The sequence below is a fragment of the Marmota marmota genome, unplaced genomic scaffold (assembly GCF_001458135.2).
Source record: "Marmota marmota marmota unplaced genomic scaffold, marMar, whole genome shotgun sequence".
Lineage (NCBI taxonomy): Eukaryota > Metazoa > Chordata > Mammalia > Rodentia > Sciuridae > Marmota > Marmota marmota.
This window is the reverse complement of record NW_026000019.1, coordinates 12,251,338-12,268,601: the sequence shown is the minus strand read 5'-3', so window position 1 is coordinate 12,268,601 and position 17,264 is coordinate 12,251,338. Positions and strand designations below refer to the sequence as shown.

General features: G+C 43.8%; 1 protein-coding gene across 10 annotated transcripts in view; it reads left to right on the top strand.

Annotated features, from left to right (window-relative positions):
- Positions 1-17,264, top strand: part of Cacna1e (calcium voltage-gated channel subunit alpha1 E) — a 367,641-nt gene that overhangs the window by 152,173 nt on the left and 198,204 nt on the right. The gene's annotated exons all lie outside the window — the stretch shown is intronic.

The window sequence follows — 17,264 nt, the reverse complement described above, 5'->3', positions numbered from 1 at the left end:
CAGGGAGACAGAGGCCTGCAGGGAGGCTTCCGGGGTTGTTAGTCTGGGGATCCGTCAGGGGTGAGTATACTCAACTGTGAGAAGTCCTAGCAGTTCTTTTCACTCCTTGGTCTCACCTCTTTCTAAGAGGAAGTACATAGGTTCTGAACATAATTAGGAGATTGCATTCTGTACTGAATGATTGAACCAACTAGTTAAATCAGATCACCTTAATGGTACCAGAGTTTGTTGGTTCAAGGTGGTGGTGGGGTACAGTGAGGGGTACTAATAGATGTAGGGTTCGTGGTTACTGTCCTCAAAGAACTCACCTTCAGGTTGGGCAATCATCAAGATTCTGTTCCAGTGGTTGGTTCTCAGCCCCAGCTACCCATTAGAGACAACTGGGAGCTTTAAAAAATTATACCACCTGGGCTCTGCTCCAGGCTGATTAAGTGGGGATATCTAGGGGTAAAGGCCTGCCATTGACTTTTTTTTTTTTTTAAAGCTTCCTGACTGATTCTAATATATAGCAAGTGTCAAGAACTACTGCATTACATGCTCATAGGAAACATGGTTAATTTAAAATTCAGATTCCCAGGCCCTTTCTCTGGAGAGTCTGATTTTGCAGAGTTGGTAACCAGTGCTTTTTACAGTGCCCTTGGTGATTCACATGATCAGACATGTTTAGAAGATTCTGAGTTGGTATATAAGACAGGGCTGTCTAGTTGCCTGTCAGGGATGTTGGGGATTCTTGCAGGGAGACAGAAATTAGTCAAGGTGACCATTAAGTCTCTTCTGTCTTCCAGAGTCTGAAATAAGTTATCCAAGGCTTGGTGCAGAGTCCAAATTTAAAAATGAGAGGCTGGGAGACTGTGTGGTTTGATGCACATGGAGCCTCTGTGGGCAAACAATTTGGGTAGTTGCTTATCAACTGTACCCTTCTATCCATTCAGTAAGTCCCACTCTCAAGGCAGATGCCTTTTGAGTGATTATTCCTCATATATGCACTGCCAGAGCCTGCCTTTACCTTAAGGTGCCTTCTGTTTCCTTCAGTTCTTCTCTTGATCTTTTTAACTTGAATTTACCTAAGACTTAGTAGGTGGGGCACAGGGTGCCTTATACAAAACCGTCTTTAGAAGGAGCTCTGGATCTAATTTACACTGGAGGGAAGGAAATACTCTATCTTAGGAGAGGCTCAGCCAGATTGTAATGTCTGGAGAACAAGAATTGTATGAGTATATGTACTTAGTAATATCCATTATTGTCAATCTTCCTTATGCATAGGGTCTGTATCTATGGATTCAACCAATCACAGATGGAAAATGTTCTAAAGAAGATGCTAGGTTGTTGCTGACATGTACTGTGTACTTAGATCTATCATAATTGTATCTGTACTAAACATATATAGACTTTTTATTCTCATCAGTATTCCCTAAACAATACAGTATAATAACTAGATAGCATTTACACTGTGGTAGTTGGGTTAAGCAATAGAGAGATGACTTAAAGTATATAAGAAGAAGTGCATAGGTTATATATAAATATTGTATCATTTTAAGTAAAGGACTTGAGCATCCTCAGCTTTGGTATCCATGGGAGGTCCTCCACCAGTCCTCTACAGATACCAAGGGATGACAGTACCAACTTGGATCCATTCCATACAGGATGAGCAAGGCAGAATGAGAAGCATTGCAGAAAAGAGTAACAGGTTGTTCTGCTAAAGCCCCAAGGGGTGGTGAAGTCCAGGAGTTAGCTAGTGTCCCCCAGAAACCCCTGGGGGACACTCTGGGATTGTTTTCATCTGTGGGAGGCAGCAAGGAGGAGGGAAGGGGGCAGGATTGATGAGTATAGTCACTCCTCATTTGAAATATGAAGATCATCTTGAGGCCATGTCACTCAGATTAGTCAGGCACCTCAAGAAATTGCAGAACTGGCCCAGCAGCGGCTGGTGTCACTTGTGGGGCTTTGGGAGTAATGGACTTCAATTATATGTGTAGACTCACCTAAGTGATGTGATAAACGCATTGAAAGTCTGAAAAGAAAAGTGTTGCATTTGAGGATCTAGGCATGATCCGTTGGTCCTCTCTAGCCAGGGCTCAGATGGTACTGAGATATGCAAAAGCAGAGTGAAGAAGCTCTCATTATTCTTGCATTTATTCTGCATGTATTAGCTGAGCATCTACTGTAGGCCAAACACTGTGCTAAGCACTAGGAAAAGAGGTGGAGAAAATAGTACCATGATCCCTGTTCTCATGGTGCTTTCTTCAGATTCCCATCTCTTTCCAATTATCTGTTAACCACAGCAATGGAGGTCACACAGAAGGTCAGTGATCTTGTTCTCCTCTAGTTTTGCTCCACCAAGGAATTGGGGGAGGGGGGGACAAGAGGTCACACTGCAGACCCTCTGAAACCTTTCACTGCATCAGCTCCTAGAGCCAGATTCACACCCTGTCTGGTGCCCATCATGCCAGCCATTGAACTTCAGTTTACTGAAGGTCTCCTGATGTCCTGATGGCTGGATAGAGGGATAGGGAACTAGGTGAGCTATAGGATTTGGTTTGCAAAAAGTATCACGGGGCATAATGAACTCAGGTGCACTCAGAAAACACATCACTTTCAAAAGCATTAGAGCTAGGGGCAGGGCATGGAGCTGAGAATTCTACGTAGAAATGATAGTCATATTTAGGTGGATAACTACACTTTGATCCAGGAGAAGTTAAATGAAAAAGGCACCCAAGTTTCAGCCAATGGAATGAAGATAAAGTTTGATTCCTCAGGAAGAGAGGGAGTTAGCAAAAAAGCAGGGCTCTGAACATACCTTGTGGACTTAGGGTCTCCTACCAGTAGAGGCACTTGCTCAGGGAGGTATTCTCTTCACATATGGTGGAATCGCATCATATAAGCTTTTTATGTACCGAATTCAGCCATTCATTTTGGAAAGGGAAGGGGGTTGGAAACAGAAAGGAAAATACCAATTTAAATATTCTAGACAAATCTGCCTGCTGTTTCTTTCAACCGCCTTATGCCCATTGAAAGTGCAAAACGAGCCAGGTGCTCACCGGTAGTCTCAGTTACTCAGGAGGCTGAGACAGGAGGATTGCAAGTTCAAGGCCAGCCTAGGCAGTTTAGAGAGACCCTATCTCAAAAAAAAAAAAAAAGGTCTGGGGATGTAGCTTGGTGATTGAATGCCCTTGGGTTAATTTCCTAGTACCAAAAAAGAAAGAAAGAAAGGAAAGTAGGAAGGGAGGAAAGGAGGAATTAGAAATACCTAGACCTTGGCTAAAAATTTGCTGATTCTAGTAGCCCATATCATTAATACCTGAGTTTTTGTAGTTTTTTTTCCTTTTAATTTATACTTTTTAATGACAAAATTTACACATATCCATAAACACATTCTGGTTGCACACCGAGTAGTTAATTATGAACAAGTAGTCAATTTTGTATCATATATACAGGTATACATATATGTATTTTCTATATAGAAAAATGACTCACTGAACCATTATCCCTACCATCACCAAAAAGAAGCAAATATAACTACATTGATTTCCCTCTTTCTTACTCCTCTTTCTGGGAAGGTCCAATTCACCCAGCTGCCATATTTTTTCATGCAGAACCTTGAGAGAAAGGGAACTCTTATTCCCAGCCCACTGTCCCTTCAATTCAGGAGTGGCAACAAATATGCAAGATTTATTGGTGCCATTTACACCCAAGCCAGTGGGAGAACCTTCAGGTTTATACAGTACCAAGAAACTCGCTGGAGCATGAGGGCTGAGTTTGGCCTTTTATATATAATGTAAATGGTTCCTTATGTTTGCATCCCTTTTCTGCTGCAGACTTTTTCTAAATGCCTCCCTCTGACCTTATGTGGCTTTGGCATTGGTTACCATTAATTTCTGCCTTTGATTACTATTAATTTCATTTGCATGCAATTTTTCTCATTATAATCTTTATTGTAAGTGGGGACGGTTCGCATTATGAGGGCAATATGGAGTTGCCCAGGCTTAATTTAGACTCTACCAAAATTTCAACTCTGCTTGGTCAGACTCCAATTGTATTCCTGGCTCCCTTCCGTCCTGTGGTGGAAAGATCAGAGTAGGGACGAAGAGCAGGAGAAGAAGATTAACATTTAACAGGGATGAGAGGTGGGAGGGAAAGGGAGATAGAAGGGAAATTGCATGGTAATGGAAGGAGACCCTCAGGGTTATACAGTGGAGGGGGTAGAGAGAGAGGAGGGGAGGGGAGGGGAGAGGTGGGGAGGGGGGATGGTGGAGGATGGGAAAGGCAGCGGAGCACAACAGACACTAGTATGGCAATATGTAAATCAATGGATGTGTAACTGATGTGATTCTGCAATCTGTGTATGGGGTGAAGGTGGGAGTTCATAACCCACTTGAATCAAAGTGTGGAATATGATATGTCAAGAAATTTGTAATGTTTTGAACAACCCACAATAAAAAATTAAAAAAAAAAAAAAAAGAATGCAAAGCAGATTGTAATTCTGCTGGCTGCTTCCACCTGTTTTGACTGTCTCTCCCAAAGGTCTCCTCAACGTCCAAACTCTCCCCTGTACTTAGCAATTTCATTGATTTTATTTCTTCTAACCCTGATAGGTAATCCCTTTCCAGAACAGTATGTTCTCTTTCTCTCTGGCCAGTGCTATCCACTCAGCAGATGCTACTGTGGTTTGGGGATTGAGTTCTAACCCTCTTTTCCAGGGCTGGTTGTGGCCATAGGAGTTGACTTTCCCCTGATTCTGACCTGAGTCTTCTTTCTCTTTGTCATTCTAGTTTTATGTGGCTGGTTGATTTAGTTATTTTTTTTTTAATCAAGATAATATACAGATTGCAGAGATTCCCAGTCCCTGTCAGTTTCCCAAGTCTCTGCTCTTAGAGGCCAGTAGTTTTCATTTGTATTTCTGTAGCTGGAGCTGTCTGTCTTCTCATTTGTGATTGATACACATGCAGATGCAGGTGAACATATAGGTACCAGATTCTAAGTGCCCTCTGCAATACAGGGTCTCAGATTCCTATGAGAACACAGGAGCAGGGAAGTCTAGATGGGGAGGTAGTGGGGAAATCAACCTATTCCAGAGCATGACAGATCCCATATTCAAGTATCTACAAATTTTACCAACTATACCCCAATCCTAGGTCAGCTGGTGCCTCATAGTTCTGCCATTGTAAGATGTTGTGCTGGAGCTGTGCAAAGTCTCTAGCCTTGCAGCTTTGCCACACATCTGTTGTGCCTGCCTGGGACATGCTGAAGTGGGAAGGGTCTTTAGAGACTTTGGTCTTGGGACAGGAAGAGGCAACTTGTAGTCTGGGTGCTTTCTGGGAGTCTTCGTCACTCCTTGGGTCTGTAACAATGCCTGTGCTCTCTCCATGCGGAGTTAAAGAGTTAACATCTCTTCGCTGTTGGTCTCACTGAGAGTCTGCTTATGTGTACTTAGCCTCAGCATGTTGAAAGAACAGCAGATCCCAGGGGTGATGGAAAGCTGCCATTCTCTCCTTGATGTCTTCCTGAGTTTGTGGTATCTAGAGAGGACACTTTTGGTTCTGAGGTCTGTTCAGGGAATATGTCCACTCATCTGTGCTTTGGTCATCTCCCATCACCCCCTCTGCATGTGCTGTTGACAGTTGAACATACTCAAAACTCATCAGGCAAGTCAGTGGCAGGAGCCTATGAGCATCTTATGACGGTAGAACTACGAGGCACAGCAGCTGACCTAGGATCGGGGTATAGTTGATAAAATTTGTAAATCTAGGATCGGCCATGCTCTGGAATGGGGTAATTTTCCTTCCATCTAGATTTCCCTGTTCCTGTATCCTTTCAGGAGTCTGAGACTCTGTATAATCCTTGGGGGATGATACATGGATCCTGAAAGTTAGTCTGCCTCCTTTCCTACAAAGGCTGGGAGGTGAGGTGTGTATGCTTACTAAGGAGCTATGATAGCTTCCTCCCAATTCCTCCTTAGGTGCTTTTCTCTCCTCTGTTTTCTTTCATAGGTAATTACAGATTCATTCATTAACTCATTACTTATTTAGAAAATATTTATTAAGTGCCTATTATATACCAGGTAGTGTTCTAGATGCTGTGGATACAGCAGAGAATAAAACATAGGAAGGCCCTGCCCTCATGGAGCTTCCATTCTAGCGAGAAATCACAAGAAGAATAACTAACTAAAAAGTGGGATATAATCAGACAGTGATAGGTGCTGTGGAGAAAAATAAAGTGGGGAAAGGGAGAAGTTGGCTGCAACTTTATATGTCAGGGAGGGCCATAGTGAGGGGCTGGCATTTGAACAAAGTCTGAAAGCAGGTGAGGGGGGGGAACCCAGAGGTTCTCAGGGGCAGGAATCTCCCTGGTGGTTGGGACAGCAAGTGTGAAGATGCTGAGAAGGGTCCATACCAGATATATTGCAGAATAGCTGAGGCCGGTACGGGATGCAGGGAGAGCACAGGCATTATTATAGACCCAAGGAGTGACGAAGACTCCCAGAAAGCACCCAGACTACAAGTTGCCTCTTCCTGTCCCAAGACCAAAGTCTCTAAAGACCCTTCCCACTTCAGCATGTCCCAGGCAGGCACAACAGATGTGTGGCAAAGCTGCAAGGCTAGAGACTTTGCACAGCTCCAGCACAACATCTTACAAATGGAGCAGGGACCAGGTCATGTGAACCTTGTAGGCCATGGTAAAGGCTCTAGTTTTCACTGAGGAGAGAAGAGCATGCCTTGACTTATGTCCTCAAGAAGATCTCTCCAGCTGTTTTGCTGAGAATAGACTCTAAAAGGAATCAGGCTGGCAGCCGCCACACAGGTCAGAAGGTCATTGCAATGATTTTAGAGAGCAACGATGGAGGCTGGGGCCAGGGAGGTAATAATAGTGAAGGAGGTGAAAGGTGCATTTACTTGTAAGGTTGAGCTCATGGGATTTTTTGGTGGATTGGACTTTCAGCATGAGAATAAGCAGAAAAGTAGAGTTACCATTCACTCAGTGGGAGGGAAGACTTGAGTTTGGACATGTTAAATTTACCACGCTTGTTAGACATGGTAGTAGGAGGAGGAGTGAATTAGTTCAGGGGCTAAGTCTAAACTGGAGATGTCAATTTGGGAATTTTTAGTGTGTGGATGGTGTTTAAAGTCATGACACAGGGTGAGAACACCAAAGAAGTGACTACAGAGAAGAGACGTGATTCCAAGATTGAGTTCCAATGTCAAGATGTTAGGGAGATGATGAGTTATCAGCAAAAAAATAAAAAATAAAAGATAAATAAAATGAGTTATCAGCAAAAAAAAACCCAAAAAACAAAAACAAAAGAAAGAAAGAAAAGACTGAGAAGAAGCAGTAAGGAGAAAAGATGAAAATCATGATATGTGGTGTTCTGGAGCCAAGGGAAGAATATGCTTCCAAGAGGACAAAAGAGGATGATCGAGTCAGTTTCCTGAACCTCTGGGTTCCCTTTCATATCAATATTCAATTTTAGCAAGTTTTTACTATAGTACCTTGCTAATAATTTCCTGTAGATTTATGTAAATCATGTCCACATGTTCTCTTTTAATTCACATTCATATTTTCTCTTGCAAAAACTCTTTGCTCTCTTGAGTCAAATGCTGCTGATGTGAAAGTACGATGAAGGCTAAGAATTAACCACTGAATTTCAGGAGCAGTTCAAGTGGAATGGGAGGGCATAAGGGTATAAGGGCATAAGGCATAAGAGAGGGTTTCACAGACCTCGTGTTATGTTTGAAATGGGAGCAGAGGAAATGGTCAGATGAAAGAAATCCCATTTATATGCTGATGGGAATGATCCATTTAAGATAAAAGTCATTGCTGATAAAGGAGAGGGAGGGAAATTCGTGGCGCCATGCCATCTTGAGTAGGGGTGAGGGGTGTGTGGCTTCTCCATCATAGGTAGAGGTTTGGCTTAGATGAAGCTCCCATTGCTCAGCCACAGTACTAGGAGGGGAGCAGCACAAATGGCTGCAGAGGCTGGTATGTGGGTAGATGTGGTGTTGGAAGCTTGTAGAAATTCTTTTCCAGTTGCTTCTATTTTCTCAATGAAATTGGAAGTAAGGTCATCAACTGAAGGAGGGAGGAGGAAAATGTTGGGGAAGTTTGAGGAGAAGGTAGGAAATGGTTTTCTAGGGAAGTGAATGGAATAGGGAAATGATTTCTGGGCAGCATGGAGGACCTGCTTGGAGTCAGTGGGGATCCAGTTCAAGTGAGGTTCAGGAGCACGGGCTGTTTCCCTGCCATCATTCAGCCCCTTGTCTCAGGTGTGAAGAAGGTGGAGAGTGGTTTTTTTCCCAGAATAGTTTTGCCATGAGCACAACAAATGAGAGAGGGTCAGGGGTGTGCCTGTGGCATAGCAGTGGAACTGGGGCTAGGTAAGGAGGAAAGAGGTAGGGGAATGACTAAAAAGAGAGTAGATGGATGGGGTATAAGGTCTTTTTGAAATGTGACTTTTGAATTTGTTGGACCAATTCAGTCAGAGAGTAAGTTAAGAAACCTGTCCCATTGCATGGAAGTAGCAAGTGGGTTTGGAAATCAAATGTTCTGATTCCTAGTGGGGCGCCCTCACTGCCCCCAGTAGGAGGATGCATGTGTGTGCATGCATGCGTTTATGTGTTGCACATATGCAGAGCAGCCTGTGACCAGAGCCCCCAGCACAGCTTCTGAGTCTTCTGACCTCACTCCTGGTACTGCTTCAGCTCAATTGTAAATGAGGAGTTGGAGAATATTTAAAACCGGAAGCCCCCTCAGATCCACCTGCCTCCTTCACTAACATTGTCCTCTCCAATCTTGTTTTCTTCTCAGAGTGTCTGTCTAACTCTTTTTAAAAGCACGTCTGCATTTGCAGCAGCTGCTGCTGCCTGTGGCAGCCTGTTCCCCGTGTTAATTACTTGTCCTCTCAGGAAACCCCGCAGTGCCTTCTTTTCTCGCCCTGCCGGCCAGGCCAGGAACCTGTGGTCTGCAGGACTCTGCTCCCTGGTTCCCTCTGTGGGAGGAATCTGGAGTTTTCTTTCTTTGTTACCCTCTTTACATTCCCATCCATCGCCGCTCCACTTTCAAATGGTCCCTACTCTTGATTTCTTAATAATTTGTCAAACCAGAGATTCCATCAGGTTTGGGATTTATTCCAAATACGCTGAATTTGCCTCCTGCTCTGGTGCCTGAACTTCACACCAGGCCCCAGGCCCGTCTCCCAGTCCTTTGTGTGTACAGAGCCATTAGGCTGGCTCAGGGTTCCTTTCCTTTCTTCTAACCCACTCTAATACCCAGTTTAATTTCTAATCCGCGGCCAAAGGCGTCCGATGCCTGATGCGTCACACAGCTGTAGGCTATGATCTCTCAATACCAGGCCTTAGGCGTTCTGTCCCTAGGCCTGTGGGACAGAAATGAACTGGAGGTGGTGGCTGGTGACTCAAAGGCCCTTTCAGGTGCTTTTCACTGGATGACTCTGGAGCCCAAATGCTCACAGAAGCTCAGCCAGGGAGGGATGGCACAGTGCCAGTCTCTGGCACACCGAGAAAACCAGGAGGTCTCAGTTTTTCCTCAATTTATCATTCGCTGAAGAAGATTTATTGAGCAGTGTCTTTCAGCGGCTCTCGGGGTGCTGTCCATGTTAGGGTCATCTGGGGACGATTAGTACAATTGCAGATTCCGGAACCCTGCCCCGGATCTAACACACCAGCATCTCCAGAGGTGGGACGCAGGAATTGGTATTTTTAACAAGCTCCCTCATGATTCTGAAGTTTGAGAACCACTGTTCCACATGACTGTAATTGCTAGGCATGGGGAGGGTGAGGCGGCACACGAAGTGGCAGAGTACTGAAGAAAGGCACGCTCTGCCTGCAGCCTGTGCCTCCCACGAGATGGATTTCCATGAGTTCATGCTTTATTCATTATTTGTCTAACATGAGGTGATTGACACACAGTGGGCTCCCAGGAAGTAGTTAATTTATTGACTTGAATCTGGAAGGGGGTGACAAGTCATGTGCATGGGTACACACGTATTTTTGCTACCACGGGGCAAACGGATATGCAGTGAATAGCTGGGAGATAGATAAGCAGGATCTCTGGGAGGACCGGGGAGGGAATGGGTAATTTAAAGTGAGTTTTTAGAGAGCCTGTTGAAATTGAGGACCAGGGAACCCAAGGGGAGCGGGTGATGGTGTGTGGCAGCCTGTGGCACAGGCAGAGATGTCAGAGCTCCTGACGGACAATTGAGAGCATCATTTCCTTTGCAGGCACTGAGATGCTCTGTTACATTTTTCCTTCTTTTAAGGGATGAGGCTCAGAAATTGATTAAAAAGACTGGTGGGGGAGAAGGGTCAGGAGTACTAACTTTTACCTACAGTCTCCTTGACCCTTCTTCGTTTCATGTCCACTGAAAATGGTGTGCAGAAATAAACTGTCTTCATCTTCCTTGAGTTAATTCCACCAGATGCTCCTGTTGACCCACCTCACTTTGGTCCCTCCCAAAGAGAGGGAACCTTGGACTGGTGCGTACTTGGGGCCTCTCTCCTTTACTTCTGGAGAGCTCTTTCAAAGGGGCATCGGAGACCCCCCTCTCTACCACCTCTCTTCCCCTACCCTGGGCTCCCCTTGTCTGTCCACAAGAAGAAACAGTTCCCAGTACCTGTGGAGAGGCAGAGGAGCAGAGTTAATCACAAGGAAAGGATTTTAGGAAAAAGACTGGTGAGTGTAGTTTTGGTTGGTCATCTGCATGGGAAATATGGCTGATATTCTGGGAAATCACAATACTCAAAATAAAAAAAAAAATGCAGATGAGATCAGCTCCAGAGGATCTGGGATGCCTTCTTATGCTCATTCCCTTCAGTTGTACCTTGTTGCCTGAGGCCAGGCCCTTCCTCCTGCTGTGGTGTGCAGTCTTCTCATCCCAGGGGCCAGCCAGTCTAGTGCCTCCATAGTCAGAGAGGACCACTTCACGACTTCCTGCTTCCCTGCCCTGCTGTCTCCTCTGTAACTCCCCATTTGCCACCCCTAGGCTATGCACCTTTTCTTTGGACTGGAGACTCACCAGCTGGGATCTGGGCATGGTCTTTGGTGGCATCTCTAACATTTGTTTCGAAAATATATATATATTTTTTTACTACCACATTTTCTCGAATTCAAAATGTCTTTGATGACAAAACCTATCAAAAATTTAATAATAGCATTTTTTTGGGGAAACTTCCAGTACATTCTATATGGTAGGCATTCATTCTTTCTAAGTTCTAAAACCTTCAACTATGAAGAAAAATATTATATAATTGAGGAAATCACAAATTAAGAAAAAGCTAATTTAAAAAGCCACACATAATCAATGTGTTATAGACCCAATTTTCACACTTGAAGATTACCTGTGGTCCAGCAGCTTAATTCATTTTGGTGCAAACCTTGGAGTCCATCTCCCTCTGCCACTCTGCATTCAGTTGAACTTGGTGCAAATGTGTTATTGATTAGAAAGCTTGAAGTTCTTCTGTGTTAGTCTTTTAAATAAATTCAGGCCTGAACTTGTTTGCCTACATAACATGATATAAATGAGCACAGTATTACTTTTCTGTATGATTCAAGATTTCTCAGTACTGTGAAACTAAAATAAAATACAGAAATAAACTGGATGCCAAAGCTGATTCAAGATTGCAGCAGTCATCTGAAACTTGGACTTCAAATTCTTATCTTCCTAGAAACAACCTCTGTTTTTGAGTGATATTAAAAAATGTTTTGCATTATGTATACATTTATATTAAATACATATGATAAATTTGTGCCAAGAGGGGTCCCTTTGTATCAGTTGTGTGCATTGATGTTCGGACGATGATCTTGTTAAATGATTTCTGATGTTGAAGGTGGTATCACATAGTGGTTAGGGATCCTTTCTCACATTTACCACCTGTGGGATGCAGCAACTCACTTACCTCTGCTTTTGTTTTACTATCTCAAAGTAAGGATTGTTGTGGTCCCTACCTCATAGAGTTGTCTTGAGAATTGAGTGAGATAAAATGGATAAAGCCTTCTACTGCCAGGCATATAGCACCATGGTATAAGATTTAAAATTTTTAAAAAATCTCCATCTGGGGGTGAGGCTGGGGTTGTAGCTCAGTGGCAGAGCGCTTGCCTAGCATGCAAGAGGCACTGGGTTCGATCCTCAGCACCATAGAAATGTAAAAATAAATATATTGTGTCCATCTAAAACTTAAGAATAAATATTAAAAAAAAATCCCCCATCTCAAATAGGCTAGCAAAGCATCTTCTTCCACTGTCTACCATACAGCTCTCCTGGTTCTTGCAGACTGACTGGTCCCTTCGCTCCTCAGTCTAGCCTCTTTAGATCCTTTTGTATCTTTGCCAACCTTGAATCTACATTCTTGGCATTATCTAAGTTCAGCTTTCCCTACAAAACTCTGATGCCCCCTCTTCCATAGAGCTTTCCTTGGCTATGCCTGAGAAGTTCAGAGGGGAGCAGGTCTTTCCTCTGAGCTCTGTCCCAGCCCTCAATGTCAATGGCATGCATCTGACACTTTCCCCAGGACCATTCACTTGCTAGTTGTCTTTTAGGTTCCATCCCCCTTTCTCCTATCTTAGCAAGGTTTTGCTTGCCAGCACCAACCAGAGTGGTTTCAGAGTAGCTCTATGAACCCTCTGAAGATGAGGTGGCTTCTAGACTGGGCAGCAAGAGTTGGTCTGCAGATGGACAAGCTGCTGTCAGGAGGGACATGCTCGTGCTGGACAGTGGGCAGTCACCACTGCCACTGTAGTTCCTGCTCTTTCTGCTTCACACCCACCCCCTCAGCTCCCTCCTCCTGTGTCAGATTAAAGGGGGGGAAAAGTAGGGGAAAGGTCATTTATTTCTGTGACACTGTTGGCCTCCTTGGCTTAGAACCTGGCTCCAAAATGCTCTTAAAGAGACCTTACCTGGGCAACCAGAGAGATGAAAAGGTCTTTGGAACAGAAGGAATAAAAAGCATGTCCTGCCCTCCATGAAGATGTAACCAGGCAGCCCCTAAATTAAAGATTTGCTTTTCCTCTGTCCCTATTTCTGCCTCTGTTTCTCTCCCTTCTTCTCTGCCCACCCACACAATTTTTTTTTTTTTCTGAATCTGTCCCCATCATTGACTTGGACCTTTACAAGTTCTGTTTTTCATTGGCATTCACATCAGCTGGGGATTGGGTACTTGCCCTGAGGACAGGGGGATGGCTGCTGGACAGCTGCTGGACTGCTTCGGCCCAGTGCCCTGTGACTTTAGGCAAAACACACACCCTCTCTTTTTAGGTATTGAAATGATGAATAAATAAATGCACGCCAGTCTCTTCATCAGTAATATGGGGGTAATACTGCCTGCTGCTCCTATCTTGAAGGAGTCTTGTAGCATTTGTATGAGACAAACCATGAGTGCGCTTTGAAAAATACATTCATCTCTCACCACATGAGTACTCTTTTTATGACTTTCTGCTTATATGAGTTGTGCACTTATAAATTCAGTTTTGCTAAGTGAGCAGATTTTTTTTTTTGCTTATTCAGGGAGGGTGTCTGGTTGCTTCAGGGGCACATAAGGCAAATTCTGCCTTCGGGATTTCCATCTCTTTGCTTAAGAGATGCCTGTGTTCTTGCTTAGACATGTGGCTGTTTATGTTACATATGTATGGAAAAATAACTCATATTTGGATCAAAAACTGGCTTCTGAGTACAACCTAAGTGTTCTTAAATGTTCTTGCTTAGTTGAGTGACTTTTTTTTTGCAGTGCTAGGGATTGAACTCAGGACCTTGGGCATGTGAGTCAAGCACTTTACCACCTGAGCTATCCCCAGCCCACTTTTGAGTAACTGGGAAAATGCTGACTTTGCAAGTGCTTCCAGACTTTCTCCCCTTGGAGGTGTTGAGTCAGGCCTGCATTTACCTGCAGCAGCGCTCCTGAAAGGGCTGAGGCTGAGGCTATGAGGAAGTCAGTACTAGTCTGGCCCGTGGGAAAATAACAACAACATGTTTTTTTTCTAAACTTATAATTGTTTGACTTGAAATTGGATTTAAAAAAGTGAAAATGTTCAGGTTATATCTTAGAAAGATAAAAAAAGGGAACAATTCCATTGCAAGCTGAAATTCCTTTATATTTGTCTTGTGAAAATTCTGTGATCTTTGAAAGCTAAAAATTAATCTATGCCAATATAGATTTTATCTTTATGACAGATTAATGCATCTATTAGTATAATTATATTGACATAAATAATTTACTTGTGGATGCAGAATATTGCTATTAGCAGCTTGATGCTTTTATTTTCCATCTTAGTGACATGGAGGTTTTCACATTAATTTTAAGAGAAATTAGTAGTCACTGACGTGACTTGTCTCTCAATGAGTGTATTAGAAAAGCAGTTAGACTGGTGGAATGATAGTGATAAGGAATCCAGTAGTATTAGACGTTGAATTATACTCAGAAAACCTGAGTCTAAGTCCAGATTTTGTTTCTTATCTATTTCTGTTGCCCCTGAAATGGTTTTAGTCAAGTCATGTGACCTCATAAAGCTCATTCCCTTCTTCTGTTAATTTGGAGCACCAAAATTCAGCACTTAGTTCACACTGTGGCTGTAAGAATGAAATAGGAATGCATGTGTGAGAGCACTTTGTGCACCACGATAATACTTTATAAATTTAAGGCATTACTAAAATACTTCAAGGTTATGAGCACTCGTGTTAGGAGAACCTCTATTATTGAGATTTACAATGCAGTTTTTTCACATCTCATCTTTAAACATATTTTGATAGATATGGTCAATGGGGTCCCTTGGAAGAAAGGTAGAATATGTATTCATAATATTATTAGGATCTTTGTCTTTCCTTTGTGCAGAAAACATCATAATATCATGACCTTTTTCAACCCTTTCCTTGATGATGTAAAACAAAGCAAACCCTGACAAAGCAGTGTGTGTAGAAGTGGCAGATTTCTAGCGAAACAGAGAAGAAAGGGGGTATGGGAGCTTGAGTCCTTTCCCAGAGACTCCATCCTTGTCTGAATGGTGGTGGTGAGTTTCCCCACCCACCTTTGAGGCACCCTTCCTGGATGCCACCTCCTGCCTTATTGGATCAGCCACCAGCTGCCTTAACAATTTGGAAGCAAAGGCAGGGCCCAAAGGGTAGTAGGCACTTGGACACCCAGGTAGACACATCTCCTTCAGGCACATGTTCAAATGCTCAGCAGCACACGTGCCCCAGACACAGGCAAGGCGGCCCAGTGGGCCAGGCTGCCACATCTGTCAGTAGCTTGCCTTTCCCCCAGGGTTTCTAGTCCAGCCTCTGTCTTTCCATTAACCTCATCTTACCAAGGTCTCCCACTCTCCCCTCTCGGTGACATGTTCCTTTTCCTTGGCATATAGCATTGGAATGATGTGACAGTCCCTCAGGGAATGTGTTGCCAGACCAAGTTGGGAAGGAACACTCATGGCCAGCCAAGTCACCAAGATGATGGTCTCCAAACAGGAGGGTGCCCATGACCCTGCACTACAAATTCCATGGCCTCTCTGGGCCAGCAGTCATGGTCTAACCTCTGGGACCTCGGTACATCTGGGGACACAACCCTGCCTGCCATCCCAGCGCCTCTCCACAGGTGTGACTGTATACCTGCCATGACTGGGAGAGGTTGCTGTGGAGTATAATGGCCTTGTGTGACAGGTGGGGAAGTCCTCTCTTTTGTACCTAGTTATCTATTGTATTTGTCTTATGACCTCCATTTGGAGCTAAGTAAACAGCAAAGTAGGTTATTTAAGCTGGTACCTTTAGCAAGTAAAGTGGGCGGGTGAGGAGGGAGAAAGACAGAAGATTGGGCTGAGCAGATTCAGAGAAAGGGACCAAAGGGAACGTGATGTGGCTTGTGGCTTTTTGTCCTCCCTTCAGTAGTGTCAGATATGGGTGCGCTATGGCTGGTAGGCACGGGACACCTTAGTAGGACAGACTTGGAGACTCTCTTATCTCTGGCATTTGGGAACCAGTCTCCCATTATTTGCAGTTTATAAGTTAAAAACAAACCTAAGCCCATTTATTGATTGGGTTGTTTGTATTTTAAATGGGCCAAGGACCTGAACAGACACTTCTCAGAAGATCATGTACAGTCAAACAACAAATAGATGAAAAAATGTTCATCGCTAGCAAATAGAGAAGTGCAAATCAAAGCTACTCTAAGATTTCATCTTATTCCAGTCAGAATGGCAGCTATTATGAAGACAAACAACAATAAGTGTTGGTGAGGATGTGGGGACAAAGGCACACTCATACACTGCTGGTGGGACTGCAAATTGGTGCAGCCAATATGGAAAGCAGTATGGAGATTCCTTGGAAAATTGGGAATGGAACCACCATTTGACCCAGCTATCCCACTCCTTGGTCTATACCCAAAGGACTTAAAAACAGCATACTACAGGGACACAGCCACATCAATGTTTATAGCAGCACAATTCACAATAGCTAAATTGTGATGCCCTTCTGTACATGAATGGATAAAAAAAATGTGACACATATACACAATGGAATATTACTCAGCAATAAAAGAGAATAAAATCATGGCATTTTCATGTAAATGGATGGAGTTGGAGAAGATAATGCTAAGTGAAATTAGCCAGTCCCAAAAAACCAAATGCCGAATGTTTTCTCTGATATAAGGAGGCTGATTCATGGTGGGGTAGGGAGGGGGAGTATGGGAGGAATAGATGAACTCTGGATAGGGCAGAGGGGTGGAGGGGAAGGGAGGGAGCATGGGGTTAGAATGATGGCGGAATGTGATGGACATTATTATCTAAAGTACATGAATGAAGACACGAATTGGTGTGAATATACTTTATATACAACCAGGGAGATGAAAAAATTGTGCTCTATATGTGTAATATGAATTATAATGCATTCCACTGTCATATATAAATTTAAAAAATTAATAAATTTAAAAAAAACCCTAAGGCGGAAGGAAGATGGCGGCGAGGGGAGTGCATTGCCCCCGTGTGCTGCTTCACTGTGTGGGAGTATGACAAGTCAGGACGGCTAAAGGATATCTTGTTAGGAATTTCCAGCAATAGTGGGGTGCTCCGGAACCTGGAGGAAGGATTTCCATCGCACGAGGATCGGCTACGGGGACTCAAACGCGAGAGGTTTGTCGCACGGAGGGTAACACTGCTTATTCAGCAAATCGCCCCGCGGCTAGAGTCTGCAGCGCGCGCTGGGATAGAGACGCAGGGATACAGCGCTGCAGTTTCTGCCAGCCGCGCAAGCACCGTACTCAGGGCTGAATTCTGGGTTC